This window comes from Hyla sarda, chromosome 5, assembly GCF_029499605.1.
Source record: "Hyla sarda isolate aHylSar1 chromosome 5, aHylSar1.hap1, whole genome shotgun sequence".
NCBI lineage: Eukaryota > Metazoa > Chordata > Amphibia > Anura > Hylidae > Hyla > Hyla sarda.
Window position 1 is genome coordinate 108,700,984 of NC_079193.1, and position 18,793 is coordinate 108,719,776.

General features: G+C 44.0%; 1 long non-coding RNA gene across 1 annotated transcript in view; it reads left to right on the top strand.

The window, feature by feature from the left end:
* The first annotated feature begins 990 nt into the window (after window positions 1-990).
* Window positions 991-18,793, top strand: part of LOC130272578 (uncharacterized) — a 147,465-nt gene continuing 129,662 nt past the window's right edge. The window contains exon 1 of the long non-coding RNA XR_008843616.1: window positions 991-1,567. This is a non-coding gene — a long non-coding RNA (uncharacterized LOC130272578). The remainder of the gene's footprint in view (window positions 1,568-18,793) is intronic.

The window sequence follows — 18,793 nt, forward strand, 5'->3', positions numbered from 1 at the left end:
GTTCTACGTGGGACAAACTACATGGAGCCTTAAGACACGTATTAATAACCACAGATTCAGCATACGTAAAAAACGGTTGGATCTTCCAGTGTCCAAACACTTCACTGAGTTTGGACACTTGGAAAAAGACCTACACTTTATGGCTATCGACCATATTCCGAACCCTGTGAGAGGGGGTGATCGGTTAGCTCTTCTTAAAAAACGCGAACTGTGGTGGATACATAAGTTAAACTCATTACGTCCCCATGGTCTTAATGTAGACTTTAATACTATCTAAACATATCATCTATATATATAGGTGTAGGTACCCCAGGTTTTTCTCTATGTACTGTACCTCCTCCCTCTACATATGTGATGTGATACACAATTATGACTTTACAACAACTATAACAAATTTCCTTTTTTTCTTCCAGAATTGGATATTTGAAGGAGGAGACTTCACCTGCTCCAACATTGCAAAAATGAACAGTTTTGGAATGTACTATCTATATGTTTGAAGAATTTCCATCTATGCTTTGTTGAACTGAATAAATGCTGTATGAGTGCAGTAGTGGTGTAGTAGTATCTGTACTGGGAATGGGAGACCTTGTTTGGGGTTTTTTCTTCATGATACTCTCTTGTAAGGACTGCTCTTTCTGCTATACTCTAAAAAAAATTTTTTTTTTTATTATTTATTTATTTATTTATCTATTTATTTATAAATTTTTTTTTTTTTTTTTTAGAATATATATATTCCCTCTTGAGATATGGTGTATTGATACATTGGGGTTAGCGCTGCTGGACAAGCGGGCGCACTTGATAAGAAGCTAGGTGGGGTGACCTTAGTGGGGTGGGGACTTGACGGTCCCGAACACAGGGGTCCCCCCTCTGATGGATAACATCCTGGCCCTTAACTGGGTCCAGTTTGGGACCCGTCCCTAGCTACACAAGTTTTTAGAACCCCTCTAAAATCACCATCACAATATTTACTGTATGATATACAGCTAAAATAATAGGATTCCTCAAAATAATATTTATGTTTTCATTATAAATTTTTCTATTACGTATTTTTATTTTTCTATATTTTTTTTACATTTTTATTCTTATTTTGTCCATTTTGTCTATCTGTCTGTCTTGTCTATTTTTAATTTTTCGTTATCCATACAATTTTATTAGTTTATATTTCTCTACTATATTTTATTCACTCTTCTTTTGATTCTTCTTGTTCTTCTGCTAGTTTCATGGATTACTTCCCTCATCTGGGTCACTTATATCCACAGTACTGATGCACTACACCTAATTCTGCATATTGTTCAGCAGGTTTGGTTCACTTAGGGTTAACATCTGCTCTCAGCAGGTTTGGTTCACTTAGGGTTAACATCTGCTCTCAGCAGGTTTGACAGCCTGTGCTCTTGCGATCCTGAAACACTGCCTCTGCCTCGCACACAGTGTTGACAGTTGCCGGGACAACGGGTCATGTGACCAGACTGGTCTCATGACAGGGATCTCATATCTGGAAGTGCTTTCAGTCTCTCACGCAGGCGCAGTAACTAATTACCCACGCTTGCAGCACCATTACATGGATCAGGTGAATGCCTCCCCTTCATTGTTCAGTATGTATGTATTTCTATGAATCGTTTTGTGTACACATGTGTTGCATATCTTCTTGTTATATGTAATTTAACTATGAATTGTATTTTTCAAGCTATGTTTTTAATATTTTTACTATTAATCTGCACAGTATGCACTAGTGCACTTTATATACCAGTATGCACTATTTTCTACATGAATTTATATTTACACTTATATAGTTTTTATTTGATTTGTATTAATGATCACTTTATGAAATTGTTTGGCACTAATGATTTGTATGGGCATAAAAGCCCTCATATGCTTGTGTATCACTATGCTTTAAAAAGGCTCCAGGAGGAGCTGAAACGTTGTAATGCTGACATGAGATATTAAATCACTTATTTTGTTGGAGTGCTGCGCCTGTATCTGGTTTTTATATATATATATATATATATATATATATATATATATATAATGTTAAGCAAGTAAAGACCCATACAGAGCTGTTTTTCTATTTATCTATGTATGAGATATAGGGGTTCATACTTTTAAAATGGCAGCAGTTTGGGCAAAAAAGAAAGAGAAAAGCCACAAGGTTTATAGTGCTGGTGCTTTCCTTGTTTTAATACTTAAAAAATAAACAGTTTAACCCCTTAAAGGGGTACTCTAGTGAAAATTGTTTTTTTTAATCAACTTTTTACACCAATGTGATTTTTGAAGTACCATTGATTACATTTACTTTATTTCAGGAACAATATGCTCTTTGTATTTTAATGTCTATTGATTTTGATGCACGAAGACAGGACCAGATTGCGTCGGTTTCTCCCTCCATCAAAACCAAAAACTCTGACTTTTATCCGGTTCACTCTAGGAGTCCTGTTATAGACAACAACAAAAAACATGGTCTCAAATGTCTGGAGGTGCTCAACCCCAAATGCAGTTGTGCATTTATACGGGGAGAGCAGATCCTGCCCTTGTAGTCCGTTGCTACAATGGAGGATGCCTGCAGCGGACTACAAGTGCCACAATAGAATCCTACACCAGATAAACAGTGTGGATGTGTAACAACATTGTTACACATTCACACTGTTTATCTGGTGTAGGATTCTATTGTGGCACTTGTAGTCCGCTGTAGGCATCCTCCATTGTATGCATTTTTATGCTGGGGATCGCCCCTAGCAACGGACTACAAGGGCAGAATCTGCTCCCCCAGTATAAACGCACAACTGCATTTGGGGTTGAGCACCTCCAGCCATTTGCGACCACGTTTTTTGTTGTTGTTTAAAAATTTATACTTGGAGGTGTGTAAACTCCATATGTCAATGCGCCTTGAACATTTTCCAGGCAGCATTAAGGTTGCACCTGTGAGGCCATGCACCTATATCAGCCAACTTGGGTGGGGCTTGTAGCCTGTCTCTCCCTCCTCCCATTGTATGTGTGCTCAGTCACACCGGAGGGAACTGGGAGCAGGCTGCATGTCGGCCTAGTGCTGCTGTAATTGCCCACTGGCCCCTGGTTTTTGCTTATTACGCACAGGTAGGTTAGTGTTAGGTCCCGCGCCATTTGAGAAACCTTGTCGTTGGTGTGTGGGCTCTGGTGTGTCCTTCATATAAGGATACACTGGCGAATGTCTCAATTTTAACATCAGTCTTGAGGGATAGCCAATGTCGTTGTATACATCTACCACAGTAGTGCACCTAAATTTCTGTATTGTATTATTCTAATTGTTACACATCCACACTGTTTATCTGGTGTAGGATTCATTTGTGGCACTTGTAGTCCGCTGCAGGCATCCTCCATTGTATGCATTTTTATGCTGGGGATCGCCCCTAGCAATGGACTACAAAGGCAGGATCTGCTCCCCCAGTATAAATGCACAACTGCATTTGGGGTTGAGCACCTCCAGCCATTTGAGACCACGTTTTTTGTTGTTGTTTAAAAATTTATACTTGGAGGTGTGTAAACTCCATATGTTAATGCGCCTTGACCATTTTCCAGGCAGCATTAAGGTTGCACCTATGAGGCCATGCGCCTATATCAGCCAACTTGGGTGGGGCTTGTAGCCTGTCTCTCCCTCCTCCCATTGTATGTGTGCTCAGTCACACCGGAGGGAACTGGGAGCAGGCTGCATGTCGGCCTAGGGCTACTGTAATTACCCACTGGCCCCTGGTTTTTGCTTATTACGCACAGGTAGGTTAGCGTTAAGTCCCGCGCCATTTGAGAAACCTTGGCGTTGGGGTGCGGGCTCTGGTGTGTCCTTCATATAAGGATACTGTTACGCCGAGCGCTCCGGGTCCCCGCTCCTCCCCGGAGCGCTCGCTTCACTCTCCCCGCGGCAGCGCTCCGGTCACGTCCTCTGACCCGGGGCGCTGCGATTCCGCTGCCAGCCGGGATGCGATTCGCGATGCGGGTAGCGCCCGCTCGCGATGCGCACCCCGGCTCCCCTACCTGACTCGCTCTCCGTCTGTTCTGTCCCGGCGCGCGCGGCCCCGCTCCCTAGGGCGCGCGCGCGCCGGGTCTCTGCGATTTAAAGGGCCACTGCGCCGCTGATTGGCGCAGTGGTTCCAATCAGTGTGTTCACCTGTGCACTTCCCTATATCACCTCATTTCCCCTGCACTCCCTTGCCGGATCTTGTTGCCTTAGTGCCAGTGAAAGCGTTCCTTGTGTGTTCCTTGCCTGTGTTTCCAGACCTTCTGCCGTTGCCCCTGACTACGATCCTTGCTGCCTGCCCCGACCTTCTGCTACGTCCGACCTTGCTTTTGCCTACTCCCTTGTACCGCGCCTATCTTCAGCAGCCAGAGAGGTGAGCCGTTGCTAGTGGATACGACCTGGTCACTACCGCCGCAGCAAGACCATCCCGCTTTGCGGCGGGCTCTGGTGAAAACCAGTAGTGGCTTAGAACCGGTCCACTAGCACGGTCCACGCCAATCCCTCTCTGGCACAGAGGATCCACTACCTGCCAGCCGGCATCGTGACAGTAGATCCGGCCATGGATCCCGCTGAAGTTCCTCTGCCAGTTGTCGCTGACCTCACCACGGTGGTCGCCCAGCAGTCACAACAGATAGCGCAACAAGGCCAACAGCTGTCTCAACTGACCGTTATGCTACAACAGTTACTACCACAGCTTCAGCAGTCATCTCCTCCGCCAGCTCCTGCACCTCCTCCGCAGCGAGTGGCCGCTCCTGGGATACGCTTATCCTTGCCGGATAAATTTGATGGGGACTCTAAGTTTTGCCGTGGCTTTCTTTCCCAATGTTCCCTGCATCTGGAGATGATGTCGGACCTGTTTCCCACCGAAAGGTCTAAGGTGGCTTTCGTAGTCAGCCTTCTGTCCGGAAAAGCCCTGTCATGGGCCACACCGCTCTGGGACCGCAATGACCCCGTCACTGCCTCTGTACACTCCTTCTTCTCGGAAATCCGAAGTGTCTTTGAGGAACCTGCCCGAGCCTCTTCTGCTGAGACTGCCCTGTTGAACCTGGTCCAGGGTAATTCTTCCGTTGGCGAGTATGCCGTACAATTCCGTACTCTTGCTTCAGAATTGTCCTGGAATAATGAGGCCCTCTGCGCGACCTTCAAAAAAGGCCTATCCAGCAACATTAAAGATGTTATGGCCGCACGAGAAATTCCTGCTAATCTACATGAACTTATTCACCTAGCCACTCGCATTGACATGCGTTTTTCCGAAAGGCGTCAGGAACTCCGCCAAGATATGGACTCTGTTCGCACGAGGCGTTTCTTCTCCTCGGCTCCTCTTTCCTCTGGTCCCCTGCAATCTGTTCCTGTGCCTCCCGCCGTGGAGGCTATGCAGGTCGACCGGTCTCGCCTGACACCTCAAGAGAGGACACGACGCCGTATGGAGAACCTCTGCCTGTACTGTGCTAGTACCGAACACTTCCTGAGAGATTGTTCTATCCGTCCTCCCCGCCTGGAAAGACGTACGCTGACTCCGCACAAAGATGAGACAGTCCTTGATGTCTACTCTGCTTCTCCACGTCTTACTGTGCCTGTGCGGATGTCTGCCTCTGCCTTCTCCTTCTCTACAGTGGCCTTCTTGGACTCTGGATCTGCAGGAAATTTTATTTTGGCCTCTCTCGTCAACAGGTTCAACATCCCGGTGACCAGTCTCGCCAGACCCCTCTACATCAATTGTGTAAATAATGAAAGGTTGGACTGTACCATACGTTTCCGCACGGAGCCCCTTCTTATGAGCATCGGATCTCATCATGAGAGGATTGAACTTTTGGTCCTCCCCAATTGCACCTCGGAAATTCTCCTTGGACTTCCCTGGCTTCAACTTCATTCCCCTACCCTGGATTGGTCCACTGGGGAGATCAAGAGTTGGGGGTCCTCTTGTTCCAAGAACTGTCTAAAACCGGTTCCCAGTAACCCTTGCCGTAACTCTGTGGTTCCTCCAGTAACCGGTCTCCCTAAGGCCTATATGGACTTCGCGGATGTTTTCTGCAAAAAACAAGCTGAGACTCTACCTCCTCACAGGCCTTATGATTGCCCTATCGACCTCCTCCCGGGCACTACTCCACCCCGGGGCAGAATTTATCCTCTCTCTGCCCCAGAGACTCTTGCCATGTCCGAATATGTCCAGGAGAATCTAAAAAAGGGCTTTATCCGTAAATCCTCCTCTCCTGCCGGAGCCGGATTTTTCTTTGTGTCCAAAAAAGATGGCTCCCTACGTCCATGCATTGACTACCGCGGTCTTAATAAAATCACGGTTAAGAACCGCTACCCCTTACCCCTCATCTCTGAACTCTTTGATCGCCTCCAAGGTGCCCACATCTTCACTAAATTGGACTTAAGAGGCGCCTATAACCTCATCCGCATCAGAGAGGGGGACGAGTGGAAAACGGCATTTAACACCAGAGATGGACACTTTGAGTGTCTGGTCATGCCCTTTGGACTGTGCAACGCCCCTGCCGTCTTCCAAGACTTTGTCAATGAAATTTTTCGTGATCTGTTATACTCCTGTGTTGTTGTATATCTGGACGATATCCTAATTTTTTCTGCCAATCTAGAAGAACACCGCCAGCATGTCCGTATGGTTCTTCAGAGACTTCGTGACAACCAACTCTATGCCAAAATTGAGAAATGTCTGTTTGAATGCCAATCTCTTCCTTTTCTAGGATATTTGGTCTCTGGCCAGGGACTACAGATGGATCCAGACAAACTCTCTGCCGTCTTAGATTGGCCACGCCCCTCCGGACTCCGTGCTATCCAACGCTTTTTGGGGTTCGCCAATTATTACAGGCAATTTATTCCACATTTTTCTACCATTGTGGCTCCTATCGTGGCTTTAACCAAAAAAAATGCTGATCCCAAGTCCTGGCCCCCTCAAGCAGAAGACGCCTTTAAACGACTCAAGTCTGCCTTTTCTTCGGCTCCCGTCCTCTCCAGACCTGACCCTTCCAAACCCTTCCTATTGGAGGTTGATGCCTCCTCAGTGGGAGCTGGAGCTGTTCTTCTACAAAAAAATTCTTCCGGGCATGCTGTCACTTGTGGTTTTTTCTCTAGGACCTTCTCTCCAGCGGAGAGGAACTACTCCATCGGGGATCGAGAGCTTCTAGCCATTAAATTAGCACTTGAGGAATGGAGGCATCTGCTGGAGGGATCAAGTTCTCCTGTTATTATCTACACCGACCACAAGAACCTCTTCTACCTCCAGTCTGCCCAACGGCTGAATCCTCGCCAGGCCCGGTGGTCTCTGTTCTTTGCCCGATTTAATTTTGAGATTCACTTTCGTCCTGCCGATAAGAACATTAGGGCCGATGCTCTCTCTCGTTCCTCGGATGCCTCAGAAGTTGAACTCTCTCCGCAACACATCATTCCACCTGACTGCCTGATCTCCACTTCTCCTGCCTCCATCAGGCAGACTCCTCCAGGAAAGACCTTTGTTTCTCCTCGCCAACGCCTCGGAATCCTCAAATGGGGTCACTCCTCCCATCTCGCAGGTCATGCGGGTATCAAGAAATCTGTGCAACTCATCTCCCGCTTCTATTGGTGGCCGACTCTGGAGACGGATGTTGTGGACTTTGTGCGAGCCTGCACTATCTGTGCCCGGGATAAGACTCCTCGCCAGAAGCCTGCTGGTTTTCTTCATCCTCTGCCTGTCCCCGAACAGCCTTGGTCTCTGATTGGTATGGATTTTATTACTGACTTACCCCCATCCCATGGCAACACTGTTATTTGGGTGGTCGTTGATCGATTCTCCAAAATGGCACATTTCATCCCTCTTCCTGGTCTTCCTTCTGCGCCTCAGTTGGCTAAACAATTTTTTGTACACATTTTTCGTCTTCACGGGTTGCCTACGCAGATTGTCTCGGATAGAGGCGTCCAATTCGTGTCTAAATTCTGGAGGGCTCTCTGTAAACAACTCAAGATTAAATTAAATTTTTCTTCTGCATATCATCCCCAGTCCAATGGACAAGTAGAAAGGATTAACCAGATCTTGGGTGATTATTTGCGACATTTTGTTTCCTCCCGCCAGGATGACTGGGCAGATCTCCTCCCATGGGCCGAATTCTCGTATAACTTCAGGGTCTCTGAGTCTTCCTCCAAATCCCCATTTTTCGTGGTGTACGGCCGTCACCCTCTTCCCCCCCTCCCTACTCCCCTGCCCTCTGGTCTGCCCGCTGTGGATGAAATTTCTCGTGACCTTTCCATCATATGGAGAGAGACCCAAAATTCTCTCTTACAGGCTTCATCACGCATGAAGAAGTTCGCGGATAAGAAAAGAAGAGCTCCCCCCGTTTTTTCCCCTGGAGACAAGGTATGGCTCTCCGCTAAATATGTCCGCTTCCGTGTCCCTAGCTACAAGTTGGGACCACGCTATCTTGGTCCTTTCAAAATTTTGTGTCAAATTAATCCTGTCTCTTATAAACTTCTTCTTCCTCCCTCTCTTCGTATCCCTAATGCCTTTCACGTCTCTCTTCTCAAACCACTCATCCTCAACCGTTTTTCTCCCAAATCTGTTCCTCCCACTCCTGTTTCCGGCTCCTCGGACATCTTCTCGGTCAAAGAAATTTTAGCTGCCAAAAAGGTCAGAGGGAAAAAATTTTTTTTAGTGGACTGGGAGGGTTGTGGTCCTGAAGAGAGATCCTGGGAACCTGAGGACAACATCCTAGACAAAAGTCTGCTCCTCAGGTTCTCAGGCTCTAAGAAGAGGGGGAGACCCAAGGGGGGGGGGGGTACTGTTACGCCGAGCGCTCCGGGTCCCCGCTCCTCCCCGGAGCGCTCGCTTCACTCTCCCCGCGGCAGCGCTCCGGTCACGTCCTCTGACCCGGGGCGCTGCGATTCCGCTGCCAGCCGGGATGCGATTCGCGATGCGGGTAGCGCCCGCTCGCGATGCGCACCCCGGCTCCCCTACCTGACTCGCTCTCCGTCTGTTCTGTCCCGGCGCGCGCGGCCCCGCTCCCTAGGGCGCGCGCGCGCCGGGTCTCTGCGATTTAAAGGGCCACTGCGCCGCTGATTGGCGCAGTGGTTCCAATCAGTGTGTTCACCTGTGCACTTCCCTATATCACCTCATTTCCCCTGCACTCCCTTGCCGGATCTTGTTGCCTTAGTGCCAGTGAAAGCGTTCCTTGTGTGTTCCTTGCCTGTGTTTCCAGACCTTCTGCCGTTGCCCCTGACTACGATCCTTGCTGCCTGCCCCGACCTTCTGCTACGTCCGACCTTGCTTTTGCCTACTCCCTTGTACCGCGCCTATCTTCAGCAGCCAGAGAGGTGAGCCGTTGCTAGTGGATACGACCTGGTCACTACCGCCGCAGCAAGACCATCCCGCTTTGCGGCGGGCTCTGGTGAAAACCAGTAGTGGCTTAGAACCGGTCCACTAGCACGGTCCACGCCAATCCCTCTCTGGCACAGAGGATCCACTACCTGCCAGCCGGCATCGTGACAGATACGCTGGCGAATGTCTCAATTTTAACATCAGTGTTGAGGGATAGCCAATGTCATTGTATTCATCTACCACAGTAGTGCACCTAAATTTCTGTATTGTTTGAGTCCTGTTATAGACACATTTTAGGAGTTAGTCATGAAGGAGTTAATTGAATTAAAACAGAACGGTGTCAATGCCAAAGTAGACAATCTTACCAAATATGAAAGGCTAGCTCTTAAAGAATTAAGGGAAAATGCTAACTGGACCATAAGAGCTGCGGACAGTTATATGCATGGAAGTTGAGTTGTACTTTACTTTGAATAAAGACATTTTGAATGATACCAAAACATATACTCATACTGCCTTTAACCCCACGGTCCAGTATAGCAAAGAAGTGGAATTAATTCTGAGAGAAGGTTTGTCTCTTAACAACAAAAGGAATATGACCACGTTAGTCAAAAATACAATATCTCCAGTATTCCATTCGCTACCGAAGATTCACCAAGGCCTTTTCCCACTGCCTATGCCTCACCATCCACCTTCAAACCATCCTTTGTCACCACAGTCAGGAATTCAATAGGATCAAAAACATTATCTCAAAGTTTTTGCCAGTATTACAGCAAGATCCCACAGTAAATAAATGCTTACAGTTTGGTGTAAATTTTTCCAGCAGATGTGCTCCTAGTGCCCTTCCTCCCACCCAGAATTGTAATACCTGTTCCACTTGGCTATCTCTAAAGGGATTTTGCAGGTGTGGCCAAGCAAGATGCGTGGGGTGTAAACATGCAGTAAAAACTTCCGTTATCAACAAGACCGTATCAAAAAATTTTGTTATACACCAGTTTATAAATTGTCAGTCTGCCTATGTTGTTTACAGAATATCATGCAGAAGCTGCAATATACCCTATATTGGCAGCACAAAAAGACCACTGAAAAAAAGAATTCAGGAACACTTGAGATGTGTATATGGCATATTAGATGTTAGGAGATATAACAGATTTTACGTTCCATGGTATAGAAATTGTTCACTCCCCTGTTGGGAGAGTTGATCATATTAAAATCCTCCGCAATAGGTAAGTTTACTAGATGCATTCCTTACACACGTTCCAACCTTATGGTCTTAAACTAAGATCGGATATTATTTTGCATTATTAGATGACGTACTCACTTATATGTAATGATATGTTTTATGTTTTCTTCACGGGCATTCGTTGTAGTGGTTTTGCTGAAGCATAATGTATTTATGTTTTTGTGTAACCATGATTTTGAGTGGACAGATGGATGAAGCTCTGGAGAGGATAGAGTTGCTTTCCCCCTCTCCAATTATTGCACCTGAGTTTCCCAGCTATATATTTCCCCATCTTTCCGCTGCCAATCATGCACCTGAAGAAAGGTCACATGACCTGAAAAGCGCCATGCACAGCGTCTCCTGGGTTTCATCTTGCCTTTGATGTACCTGAAACTTTCCACTGTCGAGTGTTTTTATCTGGAATCTTAATAAAGGAGAAGTTATTTTACCATTGGATTCTGTTCTCAGATTTGCAAATTACTTCTATTTAAAAATCTTAATACTTCTGGTACTTATCAGCTGCTGTATGCTCCACATTAAGTTGTATTTCTTTCTGAAATTATTTTCAGTCTGACCACAGTGCTCTCTGCTGACACTTCTGTCCATATCAGGAACTGTCCAGAGTTTAAGCAAATACCCATAACAAACCTTTCCTGCTCTGGACAGCTTCTGAGCACTGTGGTCAGACTAAAAGGAACTCCAGAAAGAAATACAACTTCCTGTGGAGTATACAGCAGCTCATAAGTATTGGAAAATTGAGATTTTTAAATAGAAGTAATTTATAAATCTGTTTGTGGCGCCAGTTGATTTAAAAAAAAAGTACCCCTTTAAGGACAATAGACTTAAATATACGTCCTGGTGTGCTATTACTTTATTCATCAGGACATACATTTATGTCCTGTACATGAAGCGAGCACAGGAGCTGCACTCGCTTCATGCATGGCAGGTTGCGACTTCTATCAGCAGCCAGGGACCTGCCAGTAATGATGGACATCATCAATTGCACTGATATCCACCATTATTATGATTCGGGGGCACTCATTGGACCACCCACAACATAATAGTGGGAGGTGTGGTGAGTAAAAATGGCCACCGGTGGTCCCCCCACCTGCCTCCTGGTGGCTCCGATGATCTCCTCCACTAGTCTGCCTTGTATCAGACCAGAGAATTAGATCTCTGAAATGACTGATCACTGCTATGTACAGTCCCCAGTGGTGAAATAAAAAGTAACATTTGTAAAACAATTTATAAAAAAGATGTGTTTTTTTAATGTGAATAATCCCTTCCTCCAATTAAAATGAAAATCACTTTTCCCACTTTTTTTTTAACCATACTCATTTGGGGAAATATTCAAAAAAGTTCTTTTCTAGAGATATTAATCACACAATTTTTTCTCTCCTAACATTTCCAAAGGTCTCTTGAAAATATAAAAAATATGTTAGAGTTCATTTTCGTGGCACTTTATTATTTTTTTTCTTCATGCCTAAATTGCTGATTTTGGCATCAAATTTTTTTTTCCCCATCTTACATTTTTGCACAAAAATCTGCAATTTTGGTGCCAAAATTGCTGATTTTGGTGCCTGATTTTTAATTACACAATATTCCAAGATTACTAGTGCCCATGCAGGACATAACCATATATAACATGTCCGGGGGTTAAATTATATATATATATATATATATATATATATATATATATATATATATATATATATATATATATATATATATATTCTCATTTTCCAATAAGAATTATTTATTTTTCAATACTTGATTAAAAAACACCTCTTTCCCCCCAAAAAATAACAAAAAATAAAAAAATAAAAAATTACAACCAACTTTGTAATTTCTACACTAGCATAGAGCTGGTGTACAATTTTTGATGTACAATGGACTCTCATCCCGTTAAAAATATCATGCAAAACATTAAATTTACATAACCATGCCCACTTTTGAAAAACTGGTCTGCTAGTGTAAATCTTGAATAAAGCCACCATTTTGTTTAAAAAGGTCTGAGTTTTTTTTTTAAAGTAGTACAGCAATAATAAAGAAAGATCTGGTCTGGTCTGTGAAATGTAATTTGACCTATAATCACATTTGAGGTGTTTTGTTAAGATATGAAAGGGTACTTCACTGGTACACATTTTTTTTTTAATCAACAGGTGCCAGAAAGTTAAACAGATTTGTAAATTACTTCTATTTAAAAATCTTAATCCTTCCAGTACTTATCAGCTTCTATGTGCTCCACAGGAAGTTCTTCTCTTTTTGAATTTCATTTCTGTCTGACCACACTACTCTCTGCTGACACCTCTGTCCATTTTATGAACTGTCCAGAGCAGGAAAGGTTTGCTATGGGGATTTGCTTCTACTCTGAACAATTCCTTAAATGTACAGATGTGTCAGCAGAGAGCACTGTGGTCAGCATTCAGTGGTCAAATGTAGTGTTGAGCAGCAAAGGCCCTATTGGGCATATGCAAATATTAGCATAAGTGAAAATTTGCATATGCAAAAATTAGCATAAGCAATAATTCGTACGCCAGTCTCACACAGTAGTATTAGAGCCTTCTTTACACCACACAAGCTGGAAGCAGAGAGGGATGATCACTGTGATGTGTACTGTGAAAAAAATAAAAATAAAATAAATGAATATTCATAATTGCGAATATATAGTGCTATATTCGCGAATATTCATGAATATGCCATAGTCGTGAATAAAATTTGCATTGTGAATATTCGCGAGCAACACTAGTCACATGGTGAGTGTGCATGATATAGGGAAAAAAACTGGACTGCTTCTTTAAAGTCATCAGGTAGTTGTCCAGCAGTTTAGCAATCTATCTCTGTATAAAGCTTTTTTTTATATTTTAAATAACACATTAACAGATCTGCTTCCTTTTATGGAACAAATCATAAATTAAATTATAATATGAGGTTATAAGGTAAATATAAAACACTTGAAAGCAGAAAATGAATCCTGTTTCTGTCATTTATCAGTGATATTAAAAGGAAATGCTTTTATACTTACATTCAACTATAACAATCATAATTTTCTTTATAAACATAGTAGAAATGAATCATTTGAACATAAAACATTCAATAGAATTGTTTAGCTCACCAGATTTCAGACTCTTAAAGCAACCAGTAAACGTTAAAGCTTGAAAGTCTGAATCACAGCAGAAATTGTGCAGATTTCTTGACCAGCAGCAAGAAAAGGTCAGACAACTTGAATGATGTCTCAGTAGGAGCTCATTACCTCTAAGATGTCCAAGTGTCATAGCTGTGACACAAATAGATGAGTCATAGAGTCTGGCAGATAAACCAAAGGCTTATTTGGAAAAACTACAAAAATATACACTGCTCAAAAAAATAAATAAATAAATAAATAAATAAAGGGAACACTTAAATAACACAATGTAACTCCAAGTCAATCACACTTCTGTGAAATCACACTGTCCACTCAGGAAGCAACGCTGATTGACAATCAATTTCACATGCTGTTTAGTGTTGCTCGCGAATATTCGCAATGCGAATTTTATTCGCGAATATCGCATGTTCGCGAATATAGCACTATATATTCGTAATTACGAATATTCGTTTATTTTTTTTATTTTTTTCACAGTACACATCACAGTGATCACCCCTCTCTGCTTCCAGCTTGTGTGGTGTAAAGATGGCTCTAATACTACTGTGTGAGACTGGCGTGCGAATTTTCGCATATGCGAAAATTTACACATGCTAATTTTTGTCCATGTTAATTTTCGCATACGCGAATTTAGCGAATATATGATGAATATACGTCCATATATTCGCAAAATATCACGAATTCGAATATGGCCTCTGCCGCTCAACACTAATGCTGTTGTGCAAATGGAACAAACAACTGCTGGTGAAGTTGGCCCTGGGATCCTCCTGATGCAAGACAATGCTAGACCTCATGTGGTTGGAGTGTGTGGTTGCAGTTCCTGCAAGAGGAAGACATTGATGCTATGGACTTTCCCGCCCATTCCCCAGACCTTAATCTGATTGAGCATATCTGGAACATCATGTCTCGCTCCATCCACCAACGCCATGTTTCACCACAGACTGTCCAGGAGTTGGCGGATGCTTTAGTCCAAGTCTGGGAGACCATTCGCTACCTTATCAGGAGCATGCCCAGGCATTGTAGGGAGGTCATACGAGCACGTGGAGGCCACACACACTACTGAGCCTCATTTTGACTTGTTTTAAGGACATTACATCAAAGTTCGATCAGCCTGTTCTGAGGTTTTCCACTTTGATTTTGAGTGTGACTCCATATCCAGGCCTCCATGGGTTGATAAATTTGATTTCCATTGATAAGTTTTGTGTGATTTTGTTGTCTGCACATTCAACTACTGTATGTAAAGAAAAAAGTATTTCATATGATTAGTTCATTCATTCAGATCTAGGATGTGTTCTCTTAGTGTTCCCTTAATTTTTTGAGCAGTGTAGTTTATAGCTTTTTACAATGTACTGTACAGACAGAATATTTTCAAATGTACTCATGTTACGCTAATATGATTTACATTGTAACCTCAGAATCATAGTCTTTAAAGATACTCATTACATATCCAAGAAAAAGGAGTAAGCAGGTAAAACAGCTGTGGTAGGTGGATCCACTAACCTGTGAGGAAGATGGCGTGGGCCAGACTAGGGAGCGGAGTCTAAGGTGCCACTATTTTTCACCAGAGCCCGCACAAAGCGGGATAGACTTGCTGCAGCAGGCGGCACCCAGGTCATTACCCCCTATATGACTCGTCCCCACAGGCAGCTGAGGTATATCGTCGCATAGGAAGGATGAAGCACAGACGAAGTCAGGACAGGCAGGAGGTTAGGGCTGGCCGCAATGAAGCAAGGTCAGGTCACGTAGCAAGAGGTCACAATGCAGGCGGCCCAGGAGCAAGGTCATGATACATAGCAAGGGGTCAGATACACTGCAAGGCAAGACACAAGTATACACTTTTTCTTAGGCAACAAAGGCACAAAGATCGAGCAGGGAACAGTAGGAAGTGCCGGAACTAAATAGGGTTGGTTTGAGACAAGCACTAATTATTGGTGCACTGGCCCTTTAAATTTAGAAGAGCCAGCGTGCACGTCCTAGGAGACGGGGACGCGTGCGCCGGCAGAGACGGGCAGGAGGAGAAGAACAGAGCGGAGCTCGCAAGCACCACAACACGAGGAAAAGGTCCAGTGGGGACAGAAGAAATCAGGGCAGAAGGTGAGTGGCTGTCCGGGGTTTGCATGCGGGCATGTCCGGCAATGCAAACCGTGGCACAGCCGGGAGCAAAGGGCAGAGTCCTAACAGTACCCCCCTTGGGTCTCCCCCTCTTTTTGGGTCTTAAAAAATTCGAAGTAATTCACAGTCCAGTATATTCTCCTACGGCTCCCAAGATCTCTCCTCCGGACCGAAACCTTTCCAGTCCACCAAAAAATAACATCTCCCTCTAACTGTTTTCGTAGCTAAGATTTCTTTGCCCTCGTAGACGTCAGAAGAGGAATAAACAGGAATGGAAACAACAGACTTTTGCGAGATCCGATTGATCACAACTGGCTTGAGAAGGGAGACATGGAAAGAATTCGGAATACGAAGGGTAGAAGGCAGGCAAAGTTTATAGGAGACCGGATTAATCTTTTGTAAAACCTCAAATGGTCCCAGGAAACGAGGGCCCAACTTGTAGCTGGGAATCTTGAAATAGATATATTTGGAGGATAACCAGACCGTATCACCAGGAGAGAAAGATGGAAGAGATCGTCTTTTCTTATCTGCCTGAGATTTCATATGGGAGGAGGCTTGAAGCAGAGAATGCCGAGTCTGTTGCCAGATGGACGAGAAAATCCAACAACAGCTGGCACGCCTGAGGAGACTGGAAGAGGAAGAGGAGGACGACTTGCCCATTGGGTTGTGGGTGATAGGAAGATGAGAAATCCAACTTGTTTTTTAGACGAGAGCATAAATATCGCCAGAACTTAGAGACAAATTGCATCCCACGGTCCGAGATGATGTGAGACGGAAGGCCATGTAAGCGGAAGATACGCTGAAAGAAGTGCTTGGCCAGTTGCGGAGCTGATGGTAAACCGGGCAATGGAATAAAATGAGCCATCTTGGAAAACCGATCAACCTCCACCCAGATGACCAAATTGTTATAGGATGGGGGTGATAAAATCCATAGGGATTTGCGACCAAGGAGTGTCTGGAATAGGAAGCGGCTGTAAAAGGCCAGTAGGTCTCTGCCGAGGAGTCTTGTCTCGAGCACAGGTAGCAGAGGAACTGACAAAGTTTGTGACATCCTGCTTAAGGTGGGGCCACCAATAATGCAGAGAGATTAATTGAAAAGACTTCAGCACACCTAAATGACCAGCTACCAAGGAAGAATGACCCCAACTCACCACTCTGCATCTCAATAGAGGTGGTAGGAAGGATCTTCCAGATGGAGCTTGCTGGAGGACTGCAGGTGCTACAGGAACCAAAAACGCAGGTGGAATAATTTGACAAGGAGTGGAATCTTGACCAACCCCATCTGGGGACCTGGAGAGTGCATCAGCTCTTATGTTCTTGTTGGCAGGACAGAAATGAATAAAAAAAATTTAACCTGGAGAAGAAGAGCAACCATTTTGCCTGGTGGCGATTCAGACGTTGAGCTGACTGAAGATACAAAAGTTTCTTGCGAATCGTAAAGATGCTGACTGGATGTGTGGAACCCTCCAAAAGATGACGCCAGTCTTCTAAGGCAAGTATTATAGCAAGGGGTTCCCGATCCCCAATAGTGTGATTTCTTTCTGCATGTGAAAAGGTCTTGGAAAAAACCACAGGTCTTATTCTTGCCCTTGGGGGTTTTCTGAGTTAAAACTGCACCAGCTCCCACGGAAGATGAGTTCAAGAATAGCTTTTGAGTGTCAGGTCTTGAGAGAACAGGTGCTGAAGCGAAGGCAGATTTTAACCAAGAGAAGGCCTCCTCTGCCTCACGAGACCAGTTCTTGGGGTTCTTTTTGGTAAGGGCTATTATTGGGGAAACCAAGGAAGAAAAATATGGAATGAATTGACGGTCATAATTGTCAAACCGCAAAAATGGTTGAATGGCTCTAAGACCAGAAGGACGTGGCCAGTCTAGAACTGCAGAAAGCTTAGCAGGATCCATCTGAAGACCTTGGAGGGAGACAATGTAACCCAGAAATGGAAGACTTGTTCTCTCAAGGAGACATTTCCCTAGCTTGGCATATAGATGACTCTCCCGGAATTGATGAAGGACCAGGAAACCATAAGCCTCCAAATTGGGAGAGAAAATCAGAATATCATCCAAATAGACTACCGTACAGGTATACCACAGATCTCGGAAGATGTAATTAACAAATTCTTGAAAGACAGCGGGATCATTGCAGAGACCAAAAGGCATGACAAAGGTACTCAAAGTGGCCGTCACGGGTATTGAAAGCCGTCTTCCATTCATCTCCTTCACCAGAATTACTCAATGAAGATTCTGGCTCCCCGTAAATGATCAAAAAGTTCTGAAATCAAAGGCAGTGAGTAGCGATTTTTGATCATAATCTTGTTTAGACCCCAGTAGTCAATACAGGGACGGAGAGATCCATCTTTCATTCCTACAAAGAAGAATCTAGCCCCAGCTGGAGAGGTGGACTTCCGGATGAAACCCTATTGTAGATTTTCCTGGATATTTTTAGCCATAGGAAAAATATGAATTGGGTGGCTGCACACTAATATAAATAAGTTGAGTCTAGACTGAGGTACTGAGTTGCACTATACCCAAACGTGCCAAAAAATAAATAATAGCCAAAACAGAGGGAATTCAGACCTTAAGGTGTAAACTTATTAAAATGTAACCTTCCAATTATGGAAATGCAGAGAAATAAGATGTAGCTGGTTTAAATAAAATATGTGATTTATTAAATAAATATCAATAATATACACTTAGTCTGGTATCTGTGCAGGGCCCTTGCTACAGTTCCAGTGAAATAAGTTAAAATAACATTAAAACATTGTGTCAATGCCAGTATATGTAATAATCATTACAGCAATAAAATTTCCACAGCATGCCACATTTGTATTGTGTCTCAGTTATAGATCCTTATAGACACATATGATTAGATCCAAGGATATAGTCTATGCAAAAAATTCCAAAAAATAATCCTGTGTGCCAGTAATTAAACTAAGCAGAGTTGCGATGTGAGCGCCGGATGAAGCAAAAGTTATAGTATAATTGCACACTGTCCCGTTACCGGGATGTGGCCTTTAGAGGGGAGTATGCGATACAGG